The sequence below is a fragment of the Cetorhinus maximus genome, chromosome 10 (genome assembly GCF_964194155.1).
Source record: "Cetorhinus maximus chromosome 10, sCetMax3.hap1.1, whole genome shotgun sequence".
In the NCBI taxonomy this organism is placed as follows: Eukaryota; Metazoa; Chordata; class Chondrichthyes; order Lamniformes; family Cetorhinidae; genus Cetorhinus; species Cetorhinus maximus.
Genome location: NC_135888.1, coordinates 135,151,253 through 135,179,062, shown reverse-complemented (window position 1 = coordinate 135,179,062; position 27,810 = coordinate 135,151,253). Strand labels below are relative to the sequence as shown.

At 41.7% G+C, this 27,810-nt stretch overlaps 1 non-coding gene and 1 pseudogene across 1 annotated transcript; both read right to left on the bottom strand.

The window, feature by feature from the left end:
- Nucleotides 1-194: 194 nt before the first annotated feature.
- Nucleotides 195-23,332, bottom strand: LOC144685370 (protocadherin alpha-C2 pseudogene; annotated as a pseudogene).
- On the bottom strand, nucleotides 12,605-12,739 carry LOC144686178 (U11 spliceosomal RNA). The gene has a single exon (XR_013577875.1). It is a non-coding gene; the product is annotated as a U11 spliceosomal RNA (small nuclear RNA).
- Nucleotides 23,333-27,810: the final 4,478 nt, after the last annotated feature.

Below are 27,810 nucleotides of genomic sequence, written 5' to 3'. Positions count from 1 at the left end.
AGTTTTTCTGTGGCCATTTCATCTGTTTAGCTAGCTTCTCAAATGAAATAAAGAATTACCTAATATCTTTTTCCTCAAACCCCGTAAGATCTCGTACAAATTTAAACATATCTGCATTGGGTTCTAATCTAGAGAGAAATCTTTCTTCACCTACTGATATCTCTTTTCTAACTGCCAACATTTTCAGTTGGAATTCACTCTCTCTTTCTTCCTCGTTCCTCCTTCGCCATCTTTGGAATTTAGAATTCCCATTTAAAAACCAGTTCTCTGTCCTTTGCTTCTAATTCAAGCTTTTTCATTGCAACTGAAATGTCACTACCTCCAGTTGTGACTCGCTAGTTTCACTTCCAACTGTAGATACTGTTTTAGCTATATCTGATTTCCTAGCCCACATAGGTAACCTCAATTTTAGCTTACCTGCCAAATCTGTTAACCTGCTTTTGATTGTTTTCTCCAACCTAAGCATAGTTATCTCTTCTACCCCCAGACAAGTGTAATCAATCGCCAAAGCTATCTTGCAGCCTCACCACTTCTAAAATACCTCACCAACTCCTGATGTCCAAGTGCCTCATGTAGTCACAAGCTTTAATATTCATTAATTCTTAACCAGTCAAGGAATTCGAAATATAATTTATCCCAAATGAGTCCCTAATTGTTATGACCGATGCAGTTGGCAAAGAGGAATTATTTAGAAATCCCACAGGGAAACTTTGTACAACTGTCATAACCTATACTTTTAACTGTTATGTTTGAGATGCGACTCTAAATTCAGGAATCAGATGACCATCTCTCAAGGTTTTTCATTAAACTAAATGAAACATTTTATTAATTTATATAGGTTAAAATATATACACACGTGGCTACAAATTACGACTATCATAACTTTCAACAAATTCACAAGCTAATCGCAGTTCAGGTAACAGCAACCCATAGACTTAACAAGGCACCTGGCAAAGCATTTTCACTTTGCAAATTCAAAATGAAGTTATTTTCATTTTGGTTGCTGTGGAGCCAGTTGGAAGCTTTCAGCTGCCTTTTGATCTCACATTGTCTCTGCTCTGCCCACCCAAAAACTGCAGAAGTTATACCTACCACTCCCATTCAATGTTAATTCTCATTGTATCAACAACCTCTGAACTAAACCTCTCTAACAATAAAACCCCTTTCATAGCACCAATTTTTATTAGTGATATAAACATATTGCTTGGTAGCTTCAAGATAGGCATCAAGTGTTATCCCACTTCTTGAATATTCTATTCAAAAAATGCAAATGCACACTATCTTTCTTACATCTCAAAACTAATTCACATATAAGCACCCAGACCGGCTGGCTTTAATGCAATTAAGACACACCCACAGACTAAACTTCTATTTTAAAAGAAAAATATTTTACAATAATATTATATACATTAACACCTTCATAACACCAGGCCTGATGGTTCCTAACTTTTATTTATTGTGGAGAATACCTAACAGCGGCCACAGAAGTCAGCTGATAAACTTTGAACAAAAGAATAAAATATTTATTTAGTCAGAAAAGATGAGTCATATTACATTAGTCCTTCACCACAACTACGCCTTTATAGATATATACAGATTTGCATGAATAACATAAGGTATAAATCTATCTTATACTGTAATGTTCACAATAGGTACATCGTCCAGACAACCTAATACGCGACTTGTGGTCAAACACAACACACTCTGAAACAAAGAGACAAATGCCACCCCAAAAGTTGCTAAGAATCTCTCAACAGTTCCCCCAGACGATTGTCACAACATGATTCATGCAGTCTCACTGAACTCCGTCTTTCACCCGAGGGTTTCCAATGTCCACTCTTCAAGAACATACTCAGGAATTTCCCCTCAACCGAAATTTTCTGTCAGACACCCTCTGCAAGGGTCGACCTCAGGGTTTTGAACTCCCCTTCCGATATTCCTCACCCCTGGGTCACTACATTCATTCAAACCTTCTTCCACACACTCTCTCACACTGGCTCAGCTGTCAACAGTTCACCACTTGTTCACATGCCCATAGCAAACAGTCACAGGCCTTCAACTGTCTTTTTGGACCTTCCTGGATTTTTCCTTTCAACCTACTTCTTGCAGCTTTCCTTCCTTTAAGCTTGAAGCTTAAAGCATTCCTCTGCTCCTCACTGTAACTTCACTTAACATGACATTTTCCAGTTAGCTGTCCTTCATTTGACGAGAAGGTCGTCTTGGGGCTTTCTCCCATTCCATTCCAATGTATACTGGGGACTCCTTGCTTTAGTTTGGAACTTGCTATCTGTCACTTTTCATGCCCTGCCTGGCCTGGCAACTTCTTCCAACTGCACCCTCACTGCTGTTTTGTGTGTGTGTGCGTATGTGTGTGAGCGTGAGAGAGGAAGAAAGAGAGAGAGGGGGAGAGAGAGAGGGAGTCGGTATACTTCGCTAGACCCCTGTTGCAAGGCTACAGCTTACTTTTTACTACACTTATGTTTACTTTAACTTCTCTTCCGGAGTCATAAAACTGCATAAAAACAGAGCTTTAGACCTGCTGCTCCACTCAAAAATGAAACTAGATCTCAGGTTTCACCTTTTAACCCAAAAATAGAAGAAGTATGTAAGTTAAACTTAAACTGAAAGATATAACTTATTCCTAACACGCAAATAGACATATAATTTATTAAAACAATCTGTTTCCTCACAATTTGCAGGCTTAAATATGGTGACAGTAAGCAGCATAGTTTGGTGTCTGTACACCTGGGATCAGAAATGTCGCACTTACAGCCAACGCGTTTCATCTTATAATGCCATGCTGATTTGATGACTATCAGCTGGTTCAGTTCCAGAACCAGCTTGCTAAATTAATACCTTTGCTACAATACTAAGATAATGTATGAATATTCTCGTTCTCATTCCTTTGTAGACTCTCTTATATGATGAACTGTAGGATGTATTTGATATATTATTGAATTTCCCGGAGCTACACATTGAAAGATATTGTAATCTCAAAAGGATAAGGGTACGTTCTAATGAGGGCCTCAACTAAGCCAGAATTATGCATAATCACACCTATTGAAGTGTCTATATTTGTTCTGATTCATATTGAGATATGATAGGGCCAGAGGCTTCCAGAGAACGTAACAGGGCAAGTGCCTTCCTTCTGCATCTTTACTGGGTCTATCCAAAGAGTGGTGATTAATGTTGCTGAGCTACAAAGACAAACAGACGTGTGGGTATATGATGCATTGGCAATAGCGGAAAAGTTGTTTTAAAATGAGGTAACTGGACATATTTTTTGCGGATCTAAAGTGCTAAGAAAATATAAAGAAGGAAAAAATGATGGCGGACGAAGAGCATGGTTTATAGAAGACATTGTAGTGTTGCTAAGAGAGGATGCTCTTGAGAGGGCAAGGACAACATTCATTTATTTAGAGCTGAGAAGCAAACATGGTATGATTACGCTACTGGAAGTAGTCAATACGCCTACAAATAGTAAGAGGGAGATGGAGGAGTAACTGAAGCGAAAGCAGATAAATGTGCAAGAACGATAGAGTTGTGGTACATTGGAACTTATGTTAACGAAATGTCAATTTGAATAATGTTAGTGTCAACGGAAAAGATGCGGAGGAGTTTCTGAAAGGTGTTCTGGGAACTTGTTTTCTGTTCCCCGTTCAAATAGGAATGAAACGTTGTTGGATCTGGTGCTGGGGAATGAGGTGAGCGAAGTAGAGGAAGTATCTGTCGTGGAACACTAGCTTAAGAATGATCATCGGATCACAAGGTTTAGATTTTTAATGGAGAAGGGCAAGGACATAAATGAAGTAGAACCTCTAATGTGGAAGACAGCTAAAATCACCCGGGTGAGGTTGGACGTAGCCAGATAAAATGGAACCAAAGTTTTAGAGGAATAAATGTAACAGAAGAATGAATGGTATTTTAGAAAGACATATTTCAAGTACAGGCAAAGTACATTCCAACAAAATGAAAAGATATGGGATTAAAATCCAGGGCCCTTTGGATGACGAGGAAAGCATGGAATATAATGAAACAAACCAAAGTGTATGCTGCGTGTCAGATGAATTTGCCAAGCAAGAATAGCACTAAATACAATAAATTGCGAGGGATAATAGAGAAGAAAAGGAGACCATTGCAAAGAGTGAATGGACTGTCATTTAACATGTAAGGGGATCCAAATATCTTCAACCAACATGTAACCAGGAAGCAGGCAGTAAGATGCGGAGCGGGGCCTATCAGAGAGAAATAACATTATATGTGCTTAGACGTGCAGGGCAGTGCGAGAGCACTTAAGGTGTGCTTGTATGTGGTATTTATTAAGGAAGAGGGTCCTGACAAAATATCAGCGGAGGAAGAGATGGTAGAGGTAATGGCCGGGTTAATAAAGTAATAGGCAGTGTGTACTGGAAAAGCTGCCAATGCTTATCGTGGATAAGTTGCCTAGCCTGGTTAGGTCACATGCTGGGCTCCTGGGGGAAATGAAGGCGGTGATAGCAGATGGCTTGCCATAATCTTCCAATCTTCCATAGACATAGGGAGATGCTTGAAGATTCGATAGTGGCAAGTATGACACCTTTGTTCAAGAAAAGGTGCAAGGACATTCCAAACAAATATAGGTCGGTCAGTTTAACGCAAATGATGAGGAACTTTTGGAAACAATTAACAGGCACTTGGAGAGGTCTTAGTGTATTATGGAGAGCCAGCACGGATTTATAAAAGTCAGTTGTGCTTAACCAGCCTAACGGAAATGTTTAATGAAGTAGCAGAGGGGTTTGATTAAATTAATGCGAAGAAAGTGTCTAATTGGGTGTTAAGAGAGCGTTTGACTAAACCAGATTAAAGACAGTTTAACGAACTTGGAGGTCATGGAATAGGCGGGTTAATGTCAGTGTGGATTTTTTAAAAAATTACTTAAATGTGGAAAACAGCGAATTATGTTAAATGTTTTGCAGACTGGAGGATGGTAGAGAACCGTGTTCTCCACGGGTCAGTGCGAGAGCCACTGTGTTTTGTTTTGCAAAACGTCAAAATTGCGTGTGATAGCAAAGTTGGATGTTAGGCAAGCTAAATCGAGTACAACAAGACGCGGACATGCTAGTGAAATGGACAGACAAGAGGTAACAGTACTTTAATACAGTAAGTGTGAGGTGATATATTTAATCAGGAAGAGGTAATATGGACTTAATGGCACATTTCTAAAGAGTGCGCAGGAACAGAGGACCTGTGTGTTTATGTGTATAGATCCGTGATGGTGTCAGAACAGATTGCGAGAATAATTAGCACTGCATATGAAGTTTTTGGTTTTATACTTAGAGATATTGTGTATAAAAGCATGGCAGTTAATTGAAACACTTATTAAGCTCGGTTTACGCCACAACTAGAGCATTGTGCCCAGTTCTGGTCACCACAACTTAGAAAGGATGTGAGGGCCCATCAGAGGTTGCAGAGAGGATTTACCAAAGCGGTTTCACGGATGAGGGAATTGAGCTGCCATTTTAGTTTGAAGAAGCAGTGGTTGTTCTCCTTGGAGCAAAAAAAAAGCTGAGGGGAGAGTTGATAGTGGTGTAAAGATTAGAACAGGTTTTGACAATTTAGACGAATAAAAGATATTTCCATTAGTACAGAGACGAGGGGACATAGATTTCCGGTTTTGGCAAGCGATACAGGGGCGATGTGAGAAATACCATTATTACACAGGGACTAGTAATGACGGAGAACTCACTGCCTACAAGCATGGTGAAAGCGGAGACGATCGATGATTTCAAAAGGAAATTGGATAGGCACTTGACGGAAATAAACTTGCAGAGCCACAGGGATAATGTGAAATGTGATTAATCTGACTGCTTGGCAGAGTACCAGCGTCGACTCGATGATTTGAATGTTCTGTGCTGTATGACTATGTAAGTTCCCTCAGTCTTTGCAAACAACGCTATAGCTATATTTCACCTTAAAATCCAGAATGGTCAACATGTTAGTTCCTTCCCTCAGCAAATAATTCAATGCTTTAACATTGGGCAGTGGAATTTTAATTTGTGATCTATCACTATCATTAGCAGGTGAATCGTCCTTGTTGATAACATCCTTGACTGAACATTTCCGGTGGGAGTAACAATTCTGGCTGAAGTGATTATTGTCACTTCATTGTCAGCTGGTATGAGTAGGCACGATTCCACTCACATACTAGGAGCCATTGTCAGTTTTAAAATAACTTCTAATTCCAATTATTTTGTTTTTTAATCTGCAAGTCTCTGAAGCACCTTGTAAAAATGCAAAGTAAGGGGCACACCTATCATCGGAGACACAATAATAGAACAGCTTAGGAAATAATGTTCTTTTCCCAAGCGATTGTGAAACAAAACATGTTATCATTTATAGTTTCCGCGGAGAAGTGTTGCTATGGGATGATGCTTTTCAATAATTTGAGAGGCTTTTCTTTCATTCTTCGTCAAAGCGATTCCCAGATCATTTATTCAAGGGACAATAAATGGCGCATTTAGACAACATGTTATGTGTCAAGGGTTGCAGTGAATGATTAACATACATCGAACTCACTACTGAATTATGATACGTGTAGTTCCTCAAGGAAGTGTAGACTCCATTTCTTGCTATATAAACAATGCTATTTGTACTACGTCTTAACGCTGGTATTACCAACAGTGATGTCGCTCAGAGGTAACGTAGGATGGCATGCCTTTAGGAATAAAAAGTCGCTTTTGGAGGATTCCGGCGATAAGCGAACCGTGTAACGATAAGTTTCGGAAAATGGCAACAACTGAACATCTCCATGATAATTTAAAGATTCTTTTGCAGCCGATCTCCGATTAAAGGCATCACCTGAATTCCTCCTTATGCAACAACAGTAAATTGTAGGGCTCTGGTTAGGCAAGTTATTTCCCTCTTGTTTGCATTTCAAAGCGACCAGGAAGATAATTGTTAGAAGAAATATGAAGCTTGTTGATGCAAAAAATATTATTAAGTACATATTTTGATCCGAGAAATATTTAGACTGACTAGAATTGCCATTACGTTCAGGTTGGTTTTCTGTGACGTTCGCTGAGATCGAAAAGAGAATTGTGACCATGCTTGACAAACTTGGTTGTCCATTGTCTTTCACCATGACCACCAATCTTTGTGTGGTGGCGTCCTGTTGCGTAAAACTTCGGGTTGTTCTGATTTCTCCGGAGTAATGGTCCATAGTGAAAAGCTTATCATCAGTGGCGTCAGTCAGTTCATATGAAAGTCGTGCGTTCTGACCAGAATCTGCATCATTAGCCATAACTTTAGTGACCAGGTATCCAGGATATATTGACTGGGGCAAAGTCTCTACTGTTGCTGAACTGTTCCATATTAATGGTGAAATAATAACGGGAGCATTGTCGTTCTGATCCAATATAATAATGCTCACCATAGCAGTGCTGCTCAGTCGTGGAGATCCATCATCTTGAGCTTGGATCTTCAATTTGAAATTCTTCAACTGTTCATAGTCAAAAGAGTGTAGAGCGTAAATGTTCCCACTTTTTGAGTTAATGGTAAAGTAATCAGGCGCAGCTCCGTCTTGTATCTCATTCTGCAGAATTGAATAGGAAACGTCTCCATTCCGGTCCATATCAGGATCCAGTGCGGTAACTGAAAAAATAGATACACCAGGAGTATTGTTCTCCGTCAGGTACACGTCATATGAAGTCTGCGTAAACCTGGGAACGTTGTCATTAATATCAGAAACCGAAAACGCGATCGTATTGTTTGAAGACAGAGCGGGTAACCCAGCATCCCATGCTGATATTAATAAGTTATAAAGTGCAGTAGTTTCGCGATCCAGCACATCAGCGGTCACTAACTTGTAGTTATTCTTCAACGTGGTTTCAAGTTTGAATGGCACATTGCTTGGAATCTGACATCGCACCTGCCCATTCTCCCCTGAATCTCTATCCATGATGCTGAATACAGCAATGAGAGTACCTGGCGCAGCATCCTCGGGCACCATCTTGATAACTGAAGTCAGTTTTATCTCGGGTGCGTTATCATTTACGTCAACAATTGTAACCAAAACTTTAGCATGTCCCACGTTTGGAGCGTTGTCAACAGCCTGTACATCGAGCTCGTAAATATCTGATTTTTCATAATCCAGTGAACCTTGAACTCTGATCTCTCCACTTCCCGCGTCCAAATTGAATAATTCGCGCGCACTTTGTGAGGCATAATTGCTAAAGGAATATTTGAACTCAGCGTTTGTCCCTGCGTCTAAATCAATTGCGTGTAATTTGACCACCAATGTACCCTTCGGTGTATTTTCGAAGACACTTGTCCTGTAAATGTCGTGATCGAATACAGGTGCATTATCATTAGCGTCTGTTACAGTAATGACAATCTGAACAGTGCCAGACCTTTGTGGGACCCCACTATCAGCAGCTGTCAATATCAGTTCAAAGGATGATTGCTCTTCGCGGTCCAATGGCTTTGTCAACATCAGTTCAGCAATTTTTCGACCATCGTTTCGTGTCTGCATGGTGAGGCCGAAGTAGTCATTTGAACTAATCTGGTAAGTGCTGATAGTGTTTGTACCCACATCGGGATCCTGCGCGCTCTCGAGAGGGAAACGCGTGCCTGGTGAAGCTGACTCAGAGACCTGCAATACTAATTGCCTTGTCGGAAAAATCGGCGAATTGTCATTTGTATCTAATATTTCCACTTTAACAGGAAAAACCTCGAATGGATTTTCGAACGCGAGTTCTAAAGATACGGAACAGGTAGGCCGTTTCGAGCAAAGCTGTTCCCTATCAATTCTTTCATTGACAAATAAAATCCCATTTTCTACATTTACCTCGAAATATTGCTTTCCATCGTCAAAAAACAGTTGAAACTTCCGTGCCGATAATTCCCGAACGCCTATCCCTAAATCCTCAGCGATGTTTCCGATATAGGCGCCGATCTCTAATTCCTCTAGAACAGAGTAGCGAATTTGTCCGATGACCATATCCGAGACACAAAGCAATAATATAAAATACGCCCCGCCGCTGAGTGCATTCGCCGTTGCTCTGTATTTCATTCTGAATATATTAAATTTTCGGGCAATGGTTTCAATGGCTTCTTTACCCCTTCACAAAAGACTTATTTCACCGCAGAGAAATGAGGAATTTACACCCTGAAATGTATAATCGCGACCTGAGTGATCCTGCTAAACATGGCTGCAAACCTCAATAAAGGCACAGCGTCCCTTCGCTTCGATTCTGGTCTGTATTTGATGAAGGAGGGGGGTAGATCTCTAACAACGTCGGAGTACCTTATTGGTAGACAGCGACACAGACAGCCGCAACCAATAACTGCATCAGGCTTTTTCTTAAAGCGGGCTTGTTGCAAAAAATGATTTACAATGGAAGCATTATATTTAAAAGTGTTCAACATAAAATCAAAGTCATGCATTTATATTGGTATTGTTAAAGAATGTGAATGCAGATTCGATATGTAGTTTCATTACCTTAAATAGCTTGATTTCGTTTCTGGAAAATCAACTGAAGTAAAATTTTACCCAGGTGGCTTCATATTAGACTTTTTCACAAGAACCTATTATTAATCCTTGCTAACATTAAACTTTAACTTAATAAATAGACAATGCCATCTGGACTGGCCCTTTGTCGTTTAATCACTACTCACGGGTTGAGACGTTGGAAATTAATTGCCAGCTGAACGTTACCGAATGATGCGCTCAAATTCAAAGTGTACAGAAAGGATGACGCCTCATTATGCCATTTATAACTTGAAAATATAATTCATAATATTCGTTAAGTGAAATGCAAAAAAAGTGTTTTTCGTTTATTTCCACAATGGACGAACACATTAACATTCTTAAGTCCCTAACAACATTTTATTTCCGTGTTTATAAATTGCTTGCTCGGTTGGCAGGTCAACATTCATTCCATCTGTATCTGGGTCGTTACTTCACTTTCAGTATGGACTCAAGAAATGGAACTGAATTCTCTTATTCAATGAATGAAGTAAATGTCGCAGGTAACTACGCACTAATAGGTTCACAAGGAAAGCTAACGTTACCTTGAAGATTTTTTCCAGGTTTCCTCAGAAGGAACACAAGTGACAGAAAAGGGGAAAAACGTTGCACAAGTCTCATATTTGTTGTTGCTGTATGGGTAGGGTTATAGCGCGTTTTTTTTTGGTTTGAACAGAAGGAACATTGCAGCTGATAAATGGGAGGCAACATTTGTTTTGCACAAACCCCAAGAAATGATCGCCTTCAATAAGGGGGTTAATCAAACATCTCCCCTGGACGTTCAACGACATTACCTTCGCTGAATTCCCCATTATCAACGTACTGGGAAATAGCAATGGCCAGAAACTGAGCTGGACTTTTCATACAGATACTGTGACCACATGAACAGGTCAGAAGGTTGTACATCTGTGGCGATTAACTCAACTCCTGACTCTACAAAGCCTGTCCATAATCTCCAAGGTACAAGTATGGACTGTGATGAGAGCGGCTCCAATAACACTGAAGAAATCAACACCATCCAAGATAACGTAGCCTGCTTGATCGCCACCGTCCACCACCTTAAATATTCACACCCTCCAGCACCGACGCGCAGTAGCAGCAGTCTGTACTATATACAACATGCATGCAGCAACTCATCAAGGTTCCTCCAACAGCACCTTCCAAACCGGTAAACTTTGTCACCCAAAAGGGCAAGGGCAGCAGAGGCATGGGAACGCCAACACCTGCAATTTCTACTCCAAACCGCTTAATTTCCTGACCTGGAACTATATTGCCGTTCCTTCATTGTGGTTGGATCAAAATCCTGGAACTCCCCTCCTGACAGTACTTTAGGTGCGCCTACATCACATGGACTGAAACTGTTCAAGAAAGCCGTGCGCTCCCATCTTCTCAAGGGCAATTAGAGATGAGACGCAAATGCTGGCGTTGCCAGCAATGCTCACCTCGCATAAAAGAATAAAAATATATATTTTATACTTCTGCCTGGAGCGCGTAATACTGGTGCCAGATACTTGGGATAGAAGCGTTCTTCATCACCCACTTGTAATGCTTTATCCTGATCTCGTTATTGACAATAAACGGGAAAAAATCATGAGCTATGCAGACAAAACCGCCCTCTGCTGGAAATGTGGAATTTACGTTGTTGATAACTTGAGCAAAGTCTTGAAAATCCGATTAAACTGGTTGTGAAATGAAACCGAATTTAAACTTTCGCAATGAAATTAGTAAACGATGTATTATGATGTCGAGCAAGCTTTATGTTCTCCTAATCTTTCCGATAATGAAAAGACAGATGTGCAGTCATTAATTTGACAGCACGTTATTACAGTATAAACCAGCTGTTAAACAGATAACGCAAACTGGCGGATCTCCCTTTGCATTTAGTAAACACAGATAACAGAATACAGCTTATTTATAGAAGTGCGAACTTGCCTGCTTTATTTATTTGTCAACTACCTATGTTTCATGCCTACGTTAAAAAAAACTACAGTGCACTTTTAAAATCGTTGTAATTTTCGATGCACTTCAATCAACTCATTACCAATGCAATGCAAGGCTCTGTTGTTGCTGTGTCACAAAATTTCCTTTTCCCCTTCCTTCTTTCCCTCCTGCCTTCCTTCCCTCCTTCCTTCCTTCCCTCCTTCCTTCCTTCATTCCTTCAGCCCTTCCTTTCTTTCAGGATAAATCAAACATGGAGGGTCAGGAGGCAAGAAACTACAGGCCAGTTAGCTTAACATGTGCCTCAGGGAAAATGGTAGAAGCTATTATTAATGACGTTATAGCAGGACACCTAGAAAAAAAATCAAAGCAATCAGTCAGAGTCAACGTGGTTTTGTGCAAGGGAAATCATGTTTAACCAATTTATTGGAGGTCTTTGAAGACCTAACATCTGCTGTGGATAAAGGGGATCCGATGGGTGTACTCTACTTAGATTTCCACAATGCATTTGATAAGCTGCCACATCCAAGCTAATTGCAGAAGGTACAAAATTCATGGTCTGGGGGAATTAATTGTCATGGATATAAGATTGGCTAGCTAACAGGCAACAGAGAGTAGGCATTAGTGGGTCATTTTCTGATTTTCAGAATGTAACAAGTGGTGTGCAACAGGCATCAGTGTTGCGACTCAACATTTTGTAATTCATACAAATGGCTTGGATGAAGGGACTGAAGGTTTGGTTGCTAAATTTGTTGATGATGAAAAGATATGGTGGGAAGGAAGTTGTGAAGAGGACATACGGAGGGCACAAAGGGATATAAATAGGTTAAGTGAGTGGGCAAAAATCTGGAAAATGGATTGTATTTAGGAAAAATGTAAATGTGTCTATTTTGGAAAGAATAATAAAAATGGAAGCATATTTTCAAGATGGTGAGAGATTGCAGAGCTTTGAACTGCAGAGGGATCTGGGTGTCTTAGTGCACGAATCGCAAAATGTTAGTTTGCAGGTGCAGAAAGTAATTAGGAAAGTTAATAGAATGTTATCAATTACTACGAGGAAAATTGACTACAAAAGTAAGGAGATTATACAGTTATACAGATCTTCAGTTATACAGAGCTTGCTGAGGTCACACCTGGAGTACCCGGTACATTTTTGTTTTTCAGAGCGCCGAGACAAACGATCACCAGCAGCTCCAAGAAACATAAGTTGTGCTTCCGAAATCTGTTGATATCGATTCCGCACAGATAAAGCGCAAGCGGCTCGTCCATGTGCTATTCACAGCAGAAACCCTTATTGGTGTCCTTATTTAAGGAAGGATGTAAATTCGTTGGAAGCAGTTCAGTGAAGTTTTGCTAGACTAATGCCTGGAATGGGCCGATTGTCTGATGAGGAACGGTTGGACATACTAGGCTTGTATCCACTGGAGTTTGAAAGTGTAAGAGGCAATTTGATTGAGGCATAGAAGGTCCTGAGGGGCCTTGGCAGGGTGAATGTGGAAAGCATGTTACCTCTTACGGGAGAATCTAGAACTAGGGGCCACTTTTTAATGAAAAGGCGTCGACCTTTTAACACAGTGATGGTGAAGTTTTTTTTTCTCAGAGAGTCGTGAGACTTTGGAACTCTCTTCCTCAAAAGGTGGTGGAGCAGAGTCTTTAAATATGTTTTAACGCAGCGATTGATAGATTCTTGTTGCGCAAGGGACTGAAAGGTTATTAGGGGTAGGCGGGAATGTGGAGTTAAGGTTACAATCATATCAGCCATGATCATATTGAATGGCGGAACAGGCTCGTGTTCAGGCGGGAACAGGCGGAACGAATGTCAGACTCCTGCTTCTAATTCATATGTTCGTATGTATATTTACATCTAAGTCTCCCATTCTCTATCAATAATCATGATTTGCTGTTGAACGCAGATTAAGGCACTGCATCTCCAATCGCCACGAAATTATCAACTCTCTCCAACACTGGACGAAGGGCGCAAGCTTGTGCAGTATATTTTCGCCGTCTATTGGCTCTTCAGACCACAATGAAGTTCCAAACCAGGAACGGAAACTAAGCTTTTTTCAACTTGATTACCTCAATTAATTAATGCATTTATTCGCACTGGTCTGTATTATTTCACAGATCTTCTGGTTGGCGTATCACCTTGCGCCATTGTGGACTTAATCGCATTCAATTCCGTGCTGCCCCAATCATAACATTCATCATTTCCAGTTGAGTCATCACTCTAAAATTATGTTCACAAGTTATATACGTTCAGAATTACATAAGTCGCCACGTACTACTATAACGGTATAAAGGTCCTCGTGAAATTATTCGAAGAGAACAAATTTAAAGCCCATATTATTCAGTGTGTAGATAACAGACTCACATGGTTTTTGAACATCTTTGTCCCCTCGTCAAAATGAATAATTTACTGTGAATTTTCACCATATTCTCGTCGACAGTGTCCTTCACTGTTTAACAACGAACATGCGTAACCTAGCTTCCTCATCGTAAAACTAATAGCGAGGGTCATATAGAATTTGATAGGCAGAAACACGCCATTCTTCGCAACAGATCCGTCCCGGTATTTGTGCTCTATATTTGTCACGTTTCATCCAGAACCATTCTACCAACTCAACATGTCCTTTTAATCCTTTATGCTCATTTTCTTATCGAGCTTCCCCTTAAATCCATCTATGCTAACCAACATGCTGACAAGTTCGACAGGCTTTTCTCTTTCTTGGAAAAGATTTTTTAGGTGAAGATTTTATTGGGTTTATTACTGGTTATATAGATTCATTCCACCTGGGTTAGACCGCCCTACCAGTGAATACGTCTTCTCTTCATCCATCGTCTCGAAACCCCGTACAATGATCTCTGCCAAGTCACTTCATAGTCCTCTGCTTGCTATATTGCAGAATTTTAAATTTTGCACTTTCTCATGGCTTCTACAACATATAGGTAAATAAGCATACCGCGATTAAATGAGTTTAATATGGTGTGTCTGTTTTGAATGCGATTCTTCTCTATTGATTTCCAGTGCTTTGATTATACTGTTTATTGCTATCCTGCTTGGCTTCGTACCTTGTAGAAGGCAGATGACTGCGGTTATTTGGGGCCAACATCTCTGTCTCAGGACATCGGTGCAGAAGTTCTTCAGGGTAATGTCCCAGATCCAACGATCGCAAGCTGTTTCATCAATGGCCTTCTCTCGACCTTAAGCAGTAGGGATATTTCCTGATGATTACACAATGTTCAGTAGCATTGTCAATTCTAAAATACTGAAGCAGACTATGCCGATAAGCAATAAGAGTTGGTCAATATTCAGGGTCGGGCTGAGAAGCGACAAATGGCATTTACACACACATGTGGCAGGTACTGGCCATCGCCAAAAAATATGAATCTAACCATTTCCATTTGACAGTCAATGTCATTACCATCGCCGAATCACTTACTGTTAACACCCTGGGGTTTATCATTGGCCAGAAACGTTACTGGACAAGCCAAATGAAGACTGCGGCTACAAGAGCATGTCACTGGCTGGGAATTCAACGGGCGGGGAGTGGCTCTTTATTGTCTGGCCAACTCTGCCCTGCATTTACAAGTTAGGTGTGTGATGCAATATTCCCCACTTACCTGGATGGCTCCAGCATTAACATCGCTCAAGAACGTCGACACAATTCAAGATAAAGCAACTCGCTTCATTGCCATCCCATTCAGCTTAAACATTCACTCTCTTCACCGCCCACACACATTGATAGTAGTGTGTCGCTTATACAAGATGCACTGCAACAACTCGCCTGGCATCCTTACATAACACTTTCCAAACCCATGGTCTCTACAACCTGGAAGGACAAGGCAGCAGAAGCATGGATACACAACAACTTACAAGTTCCCCTTCAAGACACGCACCATCCCCGCAGACCCCAGTGCAGACTGATGAAAAGAGATTTGAATTCCCATTGACCAACACAAAGTATTGCAGGACAATCTGTCACGTTGTATGACTTTTACTGTGACCAAAACAAGCAAAGCAAAATCAGCTAAGCATTACTTTGCAAGCGATCCTTCCAACTTTGCATTATTCACGACTGTTGCTATTATGATTAACATTCGCAAATCCAAATCGTTCTTGTCCCTCTTGAAAGAAAACAACATTTCCAGTGACCATTCATATGGAAAGTGAGTACCCATTCACATTGAACATGGCGTTATTTCTGTTAGTCTGATTAACTGTATTTAACCACTACTCTTTTTATTCTGTTTTTAAACAGTTCATAATTCATTTGCTACTTTTCTCCTCGCTCCATATGCACTGACTCAGGTCTTAGGTTGACTATGTGGTAGTTTATCAAAAATCTTTCGGAAGTGTATGTGCAATCCTCGTTTCTGTAATTCTTCAAAGATATCAAGACGATTTGTCAAACACACATTCACTTGCAAAATCTATGCTTACCTTCGACTCACGTAATGTTGTTTCACTATAACATCGGTAAAAAGTAGCGGCGGCATATCCACGTAACAGTGCCAGTTTCACTTTAACGTCGCGTGCCATAGACTTCACCGTTTGTGCCCTGTATGCTCACAAAACCTCGCCCCCAGAGCTTCCGCTGTCGCCCTCAATGCCTCTTTCCCTCGCTGCCACCTTGCTCCCGGGTCTCGCCTCCCGCTCTAGTTCCTTGTTCTCGCCTCCTGAGACCTCAACCCCCACCTCAGGCCTCGCTTCCCGCGATCTGTTCATGCCTTACGCTCCGAAGTCTGTTCTTCGTCTCATGGCTGCTCGCTTCGCTGCTGCCTCCGCTCCTAGATTCGCCAGCGCTGAACTTCCACCGATGTCCTAGGTCCCATCTAGTGACAGGGGTAATTCTGGGACGTGAGCTGATAATTGCGCCGACCAATTCCTGCCTCTAGGTGGACCCGGGTCAATCTAATATTGCAGGACGGGTACCTGCATGGTGTGTGTATATTTTCTTAGATACTGTATTACATTTCCTTTATATTTAGTGATGCATTCTATTTTGCAAGTAATACACATTGTTGCACACGCATGCTCAACCCATATTCGAGCACTATATACGGCTCTAATGGGCCAGCTGATGACTGAAGCATCTCAGTTCAAAGGCGAGATGCGATTAGGCTTGCGAGGGGACCACGTTAAGCGCAGCCTGATAAATGATGCCGCTACGATATTCAATATACAATATGAGTTGCCTGCTCAGAGGTTTAACACGCATATATAGAATGAATGTTGAATATATAGTGAATAGTAATATGCTAATAGGCATTGTATCAGTAATACCTGTCATACCTATGTCAACACCCGGCAGGACATTATATAGAGTAGAAAACTTTGGTGTTATACGGGAGAATTACTACATTAGATATCATGACATTCCACCATATGCAGTAGGCATAGAAGGAAATATAGTTCGCACCACATTAGAGGGGTGTAATGTAGAGACCACCGCAGTAGTATATGCACACCCAATATATGAGACAGAAGAAGCATAGTGTGGATTTAAATCAGCAGCAAACTGTACAATGGAAACTATATGGGCTACAAAAGAACTGACCCATGTTGCATATACAGAGAATGGGAGATATTGTATTACCATGTGGCAGCAGAAGATCCTATATGGGAACAACCAGATATGCCCCATCCATAATCATTCAGTGTGCCTACATCCACAGGCGCCAGCAAGGGTAGGGAAAGTGGAACTGGTCGAAATATACAAGAGAGGAACGACTACTATTCAGGTCAAGTACAGCCTTAAGGATAACCTAACACAGCATTTGAACCAGTTCTCCTATGAAATTCCCCTATTACCAGAGCACCTAACCATGATTCAGAGACAGGCTCAGCAGATATACAGAACTTACTATACACTGCCGCAACAGTTTAGAGCCTTAATGGAGGATATTGAACAAATAGATTCTTCCACATGGTGGGAGCACCTTTGGAACTGGGGCTCAAATGTACAGGTACACCCCTGGATTTGGATTATCTTCCATGCCCTAGTTATACTTCAACTGATATTGAATATATATCTATATCTAACATTCTTGATTAAACGCATTGTAAGTCACAAAAAAGGTGGTGCTGGGGGAGTTTTACCAGGTGGAGAAGGAATTTAATAAACCTGAGGCCTGAATTGAACGGCCAGATGATACAGGTAGTCTGATGATACCTTTTAGAACCCAAAGCTGGATGAATGGCCAGCATCAATGGGCGGCGGTGCGTAAAGGGACCGACAGTGCCATTATAGTTGGCTACCTTGGGCTAGGCTAAGGGCCAAAAGGGGGGACTGTTAGGGGTGTTGGGGGGGGGGGGGGGGGGGGGGAGGGGGGGGGGATATAGTGGTACAGTAAGAACCTATTGAAAAGGAATGAATTTCTTAAAATCTCCAAGCACATTGGCAGTTAAAGGTTACCAGATGAACCTTGCACAGGCTTAAGGGCCTGCAAACAACAGAAAGGCCTTGGAGCCAGACTGCAGTCAGAGCATTGGCAATAACAACTAAGATTAAGTGTGCTCTTCAACAGATAGGGTAAGAACAAATGGTTCTAGTTTAGGTAGGAGGGAAAGTGTCTGCCTGGATGAAAACACATAGGGACATACGGTAAATGTATTTGTTAGCAGAGATGTCTGTTTAATGTATACCTATATGTTGACGAGATCGGAATCTGGAAACTGTTCTTGTACGTGACCAATAATGTATAAATATGTTGAACACTTGTAGTTTAGCAGAGTGCTATCTCAAGCTGCATTGAGATGGTTCTCCCCTTGCAATTACTCGAATAAACGATCGTGACCTGTACCTGAGACTCCTGTGGTCCGTTTGTCAAAGTGGCCACAACACTTTGTCGTAGTCGACAGGACACTTGGATCGGATCCTCGGGACGGTTTTGCAAAGTGGGCGAGTATATTTATTTACCACCCGTAGGTAGTGCAGTAAGCTTACCCGAGAACGGTCCGGTCAAGTATCAAAGAATCGGGAGGAGGACTCAGGACAGGAGATAGGAGGTGCCAGGATAGAAGGCGGAGCGTGCAGGCAGGTTAGCGGTACCGAAGCTGCGCAGGAAGACCAGGCCACTACCGAAAAGAGGAGGCAGAGCCTCCTATAACCTTAGCCAAAGCCGCGCAGGGAGGCCAGACCCCAGTGAAATAAGTGAAACCGCACATACCGCAAATAGCTAAGTTATTAGGACCCTGCGAACGCACCGCGTAGAGATAGGTGGGAATAAGAACAGAATGCCGTCAGGGAAACAGAATAGTGCTATGGAACTCGACTGGGGAACCGCGGACTCCATTACGAGGTTCACAGCGGAACAACGGTCAAAACTAATCACAAAAATGCAGAAGGAGGGGTGGAATCCTGAGGGAACCCCCGGAGAACAAAAACAGTGGTGGATAGAGCAGAAAAAGGATAAGGAAAAGAAAGGGGTGATGTTTATTATTATCTTGTACCTGCAGTTGTGCAGACAGGCTAATACTAAGTTCCAGTCGATTAGAGAGAGAGAGAGACAATGTCAGATTCAGGACAGATTAGAGCAGTAGCGGCAGCTTGTAGTGATACTGATCAAGAGGAGGAGAGCTCCGAAGGAGAAACCTGTGAGGGAGTTGAGACTGCCCCACCGTACCCGGTGAATCCGATTGCCCCTACGGCAGTAACTGTTAGGAAAAGTAAAGCCAGGAAGCCGAATTATAACCGGAAGGGAGGAAGGGGGCTGAGGAATAGGGTGGGGATGAGGAGATTGAGAGGGTTACGGAGAAAGTTAAGCACGTACCATTCAGCCTGGGGGAGAAGCAGGTTTTGCTTAAAGAAATGCTGAGACTTAAAACTCGGCACACAAACCCAGATTTTTGGACCAAACTCCGGGAAATGCAAGATTTCCATGCAGTGCGCCCCCTTGATACCCACATACTAGTGAAGGCTAAATGCCCAGGGGATATCTGGGGAAGATTACCCCCACAGTTTTGAAGTGGAGACTGGGTGAAACCTGGGGACGCCCCAGATCGGGAGAAGGCGACAGCCCTGCACAGGGAGTTTGAGGAGGCAGTTAAGGAAGCCTTGGGGGAGAGAGAGATGAATTGATGGTGTATCACATCCATAGTACAGAAGAAGGGTGAGTCCGTAATGGACTATGCAGAGCGGAAGTGGGTGATGTATTGTACAGTTTTCAGGACAACGGCAACCAGTGCGGGATGACGAGATTTTCCTGACAATGTGGAAGGATGTTTGGGACCCGAAAGGTCCGCTACTGAATTTTCTGTAACTTAAAAATGAATTGATCTAAGTTACAACAGCTGCTTGTGCTGGAGAGAGAGAGAAAGAGAGAAAAGGGGGGTACCCCTATGGAGTTAATAAGCACTGATGGCAGGAGCTGGGGAAATGTGAGCTTTCATCAGTTCGATTGTCCCTATAGGTCGAGCCTTCAATGTCCCTTTATTTCCCCCACTGCTATTTGAAGTTTTGCTTAGAGTATGAGCATTTTAAGTCGTTAAATAGGGTTAGATGAACCAACCTTTGTACCACCCCCTTTACTGACTAGTATCACCAGCTTCCAAGCTGATTGGGATTGATACATACGAATGGCATTAAAGCATACGAGTTAGTATTCTAAAATTCTGAGGGGAAATATTACCTGAAATTCAAGGGATTCTAGGAAAACCAAAAGGCATAAACACACGATCTAGGTGGTTCCGATGGATAAAAATGGGTTTCTTTTGATGAGATGAATTAAATATGAAAGGAAATCTGCATCACAAGAGCACTGTTATTTGAAGTTGGGACAAGGCTTGAGATGTCAAGTGCACTGTAATTTAACAGGTTACTTTTGAATCACTAGGATGCTATCTAAGATAAAGAAGGTGTCGATAAACATACAGGAATTGTAACTTGGATACAAATCAATGAACATTAGAAAGCGGTAGTTTTAATTTTGAAAGCGTAAATTACATTTCTTACAAAGTTTAAAATTTGAAATTTGGTTCCTGATAATGTCTCAAAAGGGAATTTTAATTTTAAAATGTTTGACGACAATTGGCACTAATTAAAATGCTCCAAGGTTTTGTATTTGTAAGTCTGTTCCCAAAATATGAAGCTAAACTCAGGACCTTGACCACAGCACTTTCCTATCATTGATCTTCATTTGCTGTGCACCCTTTATGAATATTTTGACTGTACTACGTTGCCTGCTTAATGATCACTACAAAATAAGTCAATCACATAACTCATTATTGAAACCACCAAAGTTCTCTATCTTTCTGCCTTTTGACTTTATTCCTGTTCGAATGGCCTCCTTGAATTACCTCCGATCACGTCGACCTTTCCCTGCACATCTCAATAGAGTCGAACGAGGAATAATTTTGTTATGTCTATTTCTCTGCTCCTCATAATCGTTTACCTTTTATATTTCTTAGCCATTTCTTAAATTTAACGTGTTTTCTACCGCTCCATGTGTTATATTTATCCTCTATAACTTCACAGAGTAGTTCTTCAATGCTAGCATAATAACATTGATTGTTGAAAATGTATAGTAACGCATTTAGTATTTTAAAAAGCAGTTTCTTTCAACAAATTCGGAAAATACATTCATACCAATTCCTAATTTTACAGTCGGCCATTTAGTCTCTAAAAGCAGTTAGTGACATTTGCAAATTTGGCCACAACTCTTATGGATAATGACATCACAGCTCATGATCTCCATTATCTCCACTCCAGATTAACGATTTTTGTACTGTCTTTCAGTTAAGTTGCAATCATTTGCATGGCATTTGGTGCCAAATAGAGATCATTAAACTATATCCAAATAAAGACACTGCAAAATGCATGTTATGTATTCATACATGCTTCAATTTTCAGGGCAAAACTCCTCCGCCCTTAGGCATTCTGGGACCAACCAAAAAAACTTGTGTTAACCTTAGATATGTAACTCAATTATATAAAAAATACATGTATAGCTCAAGGCTACATTTCGCAGTAGGCACCCTCAACATGTTGCAACAGCAGTTGCGGGTATATATAGTCAGGAGGCAATGACTGTTGTCAGGGTATATGCCACTTCTATATTGAGCATCGCCTGTTGTGACTGTAGAGGCCGAATCGTGATGGCAGTCCCTTCCGCAGCTGGCACAGATGAAATTTTTTTTTTCCTTCTGATGAGCTCTCTTTTCCTTCACCTGGTCTATGATTTTGCCCTCTGCATTTTCCAAGCCCTTCCTAACTGCTTGTCTCCAGGCATTCCCATCAGCAGCAAGGGCCTTCCATGCATCAACACTGATTCCGGTCAAACTGATATCTCATTTTGTTATGACGTGGCAGATGACGTGTCCCAAGTGGACCAAATCCACAAGGGAAGCTTGGTCGCGCTATCACAACGGTTTTGAAATTTGTATTTATTATGTGAAGGTGTGTGCTCTGAATTCAGAAGTAATGAGTCCACCAAGGCTTTTAGAGGTTTTAAAAATTAAATTAAAATATTTATTAACAAAAGAAACGTTTACAAGACATACATAAGATTAAAATCACTTACTACAATAATAAACACTGAAATTCCTAACTGAACTGACTTCCAGTTGCACACCACATTTAAGGAAACCGTCGAAAATAGATTTTAGATTTAAGACAAAACCAGCAAGTTAACACAATACCCAATTGACAGTGGAATTCTAAATGGTGTTCCCAAACTTCAGTTACTTTACATAGCAGACTTATGCAAAATAGGTTGTAGGCTCCTTGAAGCTGTTTCACACACTCCTGTTAGAATTTACATGGCCTTCCTTACATAGCCTTTCATTCTCATTTATATATGTTTCTCTATCTTTTTAATATGTAAAGGTTTTTGTTCCATACATCTTGAAACTGTATCTTCTTCATAATAAAAAAATTTAATGTTGCTAATAATGTTAGCAGCCTTTGGGTAAAATAAACAAACTCCATAGCCTTGCTTATCTGGCTCGTTGTAAACAGACTGACATCCCTTTGAAATCCAATAATCTCTTCATTTATCTAAAAATGCAAATTCCCCTCACACCTTACATGCCAAGCCAGCATCCATGTTTTCTGATTAGCATGTTAAGCATATTTCTATACCTAGCTTCTTTTGATGATTTCAAGATTGATACTTGACTCCAAATGTAATTAAACCAAACAGACAGACCCAACTATAAACACATCCATAAATTTACTTCACAATAAAATAGAAAAATATTATGAAAATTATTATACTTGCGTCACAACTTGCAGACATCTCAATATTGCTGACGTAGGTGCCATGGAATATATTTTAGGAGATGCGGCCATCATCCATTTGGCTCACATGACCTAGCCAATGGAGTCTCCGTTAACTCAAGAGGACAAATATTCTGGTCATCCGTTCCATACTTCCATATTCTTCCCTCTTTTTTTCCACTGGATGCCCAATATTCGTCTGAGGCAACAGAAGTTGATGGTGTTCAGCCACCTTTCGTAGTTTGCATAAGTTGTCCATGCCTCACCACAGTAAAAAAAGGTGCAGCGAACAAAAGCCTGGTACGCATGGACTCGTTAACCTCGACATGACAGCTGTGGTGTTGGCAATCCTGATGCTGACTTCCACATCATGGGACACTTCGCTGCTTATTGCTGGTCCAAAGTATATGAAGCTGATGAAGGCCTCCAGCGTGCGATTGGCAATGTTGATGGAAGGCCGAGTTTCTCCGTCCTGCCCCATAATGTTCACCTTCCTAACGCTGCTTGTGACTGCAAACTCCTCGCAGGGCCAAGCAAACCGATCTAAAAGCTGTTGCAAGTGAAATTCATTATGGGATGCCAGTGCAGCATCATCAGCAAACAGCCGCTCATGGACTAGGACGTTATGCACTTTGGTCTTGGTGTGCATTCTTGCCTTCAGGTTTGACATGCCTTGTTTGAGTCAACAGACACATACAATAACACACGGAGAAAAATACGCCAAAAAGGAATTGCGTCAGGATGCAGCACTGCTTTATTCCACTGCTGATCATGATCATCCCATGTTGCTCCGTTATAGCTGACATAGCTTTGCATGTTCTCAGTAGCCCAGTAGGATAGGGAGACGGCCTATTGATTGCATCAATTTTAAGAGTCTTTATCTGTTACAAGGTCAAAAGCCTTGCTGAGGTCTAAAGAGGCAATGTAAAGTTGTTTGCAGCATTCCACCTTTAACTGCCGAAGTGAGAAAATCGTCTCAACTATCAATCTGACATTTCTGGAGTGGCACTGAAACTCAGGGTATATGTGTGATGCCAGCACTCTGGAATCTAATCAGAGCAACACGAGCAAAGAACTTTGTCACAATTCTTAACAAGGAGTTACCTTGGTAACTGCTGTAGTAAACGCAATTCTCTTTATTTTTATATGAAGTGACCGTTCATGCATGATGCAAGCTTTGAGGCACATATCGTTCCTCCCAGTAGAGATGCTGGAGTTCATGGAGATGCGTCAGAGGTGCTGATTTTCCAGTTTTGATTATTTCAGGTGGAGTGTCATCCTTTTCTGGGGATTCACTTCTCACAATGGCCCTGTTGACCTCTACTATAGTGGTCTCGCTGTCCGGCTCCTCCATGACAGAAAAGTACGGAATGGCGCTGAGCGTTTCTTCTGTGATGACATTCATTGTTATAGTTCTAGATAATGTTAGCGAGATTCAGTGATGATCACCCCTGCCTTTGTTTCGAAGGGGGTTGATTTTGTTCCTGCTGGGCCTGCTGCTGTCTTGATTCCGTCATACACTCCTCTACCATGCCCAGGTTCAGCAGAAGTCTGATGAAGAGTCATACGGACTCGAAACTTTAACTGTATTCCTCTCCGCAGATACTGTCAGACCTGTTGAGTTTTTCCAGCTATTTTTGTTTTTGTTTCAGCAGAAGACTGTATGCTGTTGCAGAGTTTCAATCAGTATTGACTGGCACAGTGGCGAGCAATCTGCTTACACTCCAATCCAGCAGCTCTGAAATCGCCTAGACGTTTTTTGTTGTGGACCTGTTTACAGTCATGAGGACATGAGAAGGTGCCATGGGAAGGGGATGAGGTGTTGGGCGTAATATAGGAATGGGCTAGGTTGTCCCGGAGGCTATGTTTCCTTCAGAATCCTGACCAGGGCGGGTGGGGGGCGTGGGAGGGGAAGATCTGCTTCTTGGTGGAGCTTTGCTGTATTTAGCAGAAATGGTGGTGAATAATCCTTTGAACGTGATAGTTTGTCAGGTGGAAAGTGAGAAAAAGAGGAATCCTGTCGTGGTTCTGGGAGGGCGGAGAAGTAGTGAGTGCAGAAGTGCGTGAAACTTGTCAGACGTGTTGGAGGGCCCTGTCAACCACAGCAGGGGGGAACTCTTACCTGAGGAAAAAGGAAGGCATTTTGGAAGTGCCCTTCTGGAAGGTCGCATCATCAGAACAGATGCAATGGAGCCGAAGAAAATGGGAAATCCAATGGAATCCTTACAGGAACCAGGGAGTTAGGATGTGTAGTCGAGGTAACTCTGGGATTTAATAAGTTTGTAATGAATGTTAACAGACATTCTATACCCAGAACTGGAGACAGAGGAATCAAGGAAGTGAAGGGAAGTGTAGGAGATGGATCTTGTGAAGGTGAGATAGGGGTGGAAATTGGAAGTAAAATTGATTAACATTTCTAGTTCCAGTGGAGAGGAGGAAGTAACACTGATGCAGTCATCGATGTACCAGAAAAAAAAACTGTGGAAGGCGGACTGAGCCAGACTGGAAGATTTTTTTCTAATTCATTCACGGGATGTGGGCTTCGCTGGTTGTGCTAGCATTTATTACCCATCCCTAGTTTCCCTTGACAAGGTGGTGGTGATAACTGAGTTGCATCAGAGGGCATTTTTAAGAGTCACATGTAGCCAGATCAGGCAAGGAGGGCAAGTTTCCTTCTCTAAGGGACATTAGTGAACAAGATGGGGTTTTACAACAATTGACACTGGTTTCATGGTCACCATTAGACTTACAATTCCAGATTTTTATTGAATTGAAACTTCACTAACTGCTGTGGTGGGATTCAAACCCGGATCCCGAAAGCGTTATCTTGTATACCTGGATTACTATGCTAACGACAATGTCTCTAAGGTATCGCCTCCACATAGCCCATGGAATGACCGGCATCGCTAGGATCCATGCAGATAGCCACACCTTTATTTGCAGGAAGTGAGCCAAATTAAGGGAGAAATGTTTCAATGAGAGAGCAAGTTCAGCCGAGTAGAGGATGGTCATGGTGGAGGGGGATTATTCGGGCCCCCATTCAATGGAGAAACAGAAAGCCCTCAAGCCGACCTAGTGGGGGATGGAGGTGTAGAGTGGTCGGACGTCCGTTGTGAAGAGGAGGTGGTTTCTGTCAGGAAAGTGGAAACTTTTGAAATTACATAGGATATCAGATGAATCGTGAATGTACATGGGAATAGACTAGAGAAGGGGAGAAACAAAACTAGATTCATGAAACGAAGAAATAAATTCAGTACAGCAGGAGGGGTCCAGGCAGAGAGAAAATAACGGAGATGGGTGAAAGGGTCCATTAAATGGGGGTAGTGGGGCGGGGTCTCCTGTCCAAAGAAGTGAAAATGGAGGCAAAAGTGATGGAAGAAGCATCCATCATCATGCCGAGCCCAAAATTCATTGAGGTAGGGACATAAGTGCATAAAACTGAGTCCTTTGCTGAGCACAGGTCGTTCAGCATCAGAGAGGGAAAGTTGAGGGGGTATATTGAATATACAGCAAGTGCTAGGATTAGAAGAAGCGATGGAGTCAGAGGGAACGGAAAGGGAGGAACGATCCAGAGGAGTGTTGATACCAATAAGCCTTTGGAGCATGTATTCCTGAACACCTGAAAAGAATATAAATTGTTTCTTGTTTAGGCTTCTGATGATGCGAAGAATGAAATGAAACTGGGGACCAAGGCAGTTTTGAGATAAGGTGATCAATGTTGCTGGATAGAGGGGTCGAGTGTGTACATGTATGGCACTGAGTGTGGACCGTAAGATGCAGCGAGAACAGCAATCCTAGGAGTTTGGCATGCCTCGGAGATACCAATGACCCTTGGTAGAATTGAAATATAAAGGATGGGACTTCAGTTGGAATCCACGTGGTGTAAATTAGAGCCAGAGACAGTCACTGAGGAAGGAGATAGGGCTGTGAAAGTGAGTTTTGGTAAAGACCTTATCAAACACCAGGAGGGAAATGGGAAGCAGTGAAGGTGAACGTGGTGAACGAGACAAATGGAAATCCTGTCGAAGAGAAGAGCAGATCTTCTTCAAGGGAGGCATTCCTGGAAGAAAGGTGGCAGTGAATTAAATGCTGAAATAAAAGCAAAATATTGCAGATGCTGGGGAACTTAAATAAAAACACAAAGTGCTGGAAAAACTGAGCAGGTTTGGCAGAAACTGTGGAGAGAGAAACAGAGTTAAAGTTTCGAGTCCAAAATGACGCCTCTTCAGAACTGAAGAAAGGTAAGAATGTGATGGGGTTCATGCCTTTGAAAAAGAGAGGAGGGGCAGGTGGAACAAAAGAGAAGGTCAGTGATAGGTTACAGGATGAGAGTGCTTAAGTGACAAAAATCTCATGGAACCAAAGGCAAAGGGAATTGTAATGACAGTATAACAGGAACAAAGGATTGGTCTATAATAGGCGTGAATATCAGAATAAAGGTCTGCGTTGTCTGAGAGCAAAAACATGGGAACAGGAACATGGGAACAGGGCATATGTGGTGACGGTGGTTTAGTGGTAATGTAACTGAATTGTTAATCCAGAGGCCCAGCCCAATGCCCTAGTGACATGGTCCCCAATCCCAGTGAACAGCTGGTGAAAATTAGATTTAATGAACAAATCTGGAATTATGAAGATAGTCTCAAAAATGATGTCTGTGAAACGATCATAGATTGAAGTAAAAACCCATCTGGTTAATTAATGCCCTTCGAGAAGCAAATCAGCCAGCCTAACCTGGCCTGGCCTTAATATGACTCACAGCAATGTGGTAATTTTCTGAAATCTATCTAGCGAGAGGGAAATAACTCCTGAACTCTATTTTAAATAGTTGCCCATAATCCCGAAATAATGGCTACTAGCACTTGATTCTCCCGTCGGGAAAACACCATTCAGCATCCACAAATTGAGGTGGCTCTTTTCCCAGTTACCTTCATTTGATCCAACCAATGGTGAACGGCTATTCTTCAAATGGGCATATTTTCTCTTAATTTTCTATATGACAGCCCTCCTTAATTCTGAACTAAAATCTCTGGTCTAAGGAGTAAAATATCAGTTTCCCAAGTGTCTCTTCATCACTGAAGGCTCTCATTAAGAGGATCATTACAATAGCTTTTCTGTACCTATCCCAGGGAGTTCCTGGGAGAATCGAGG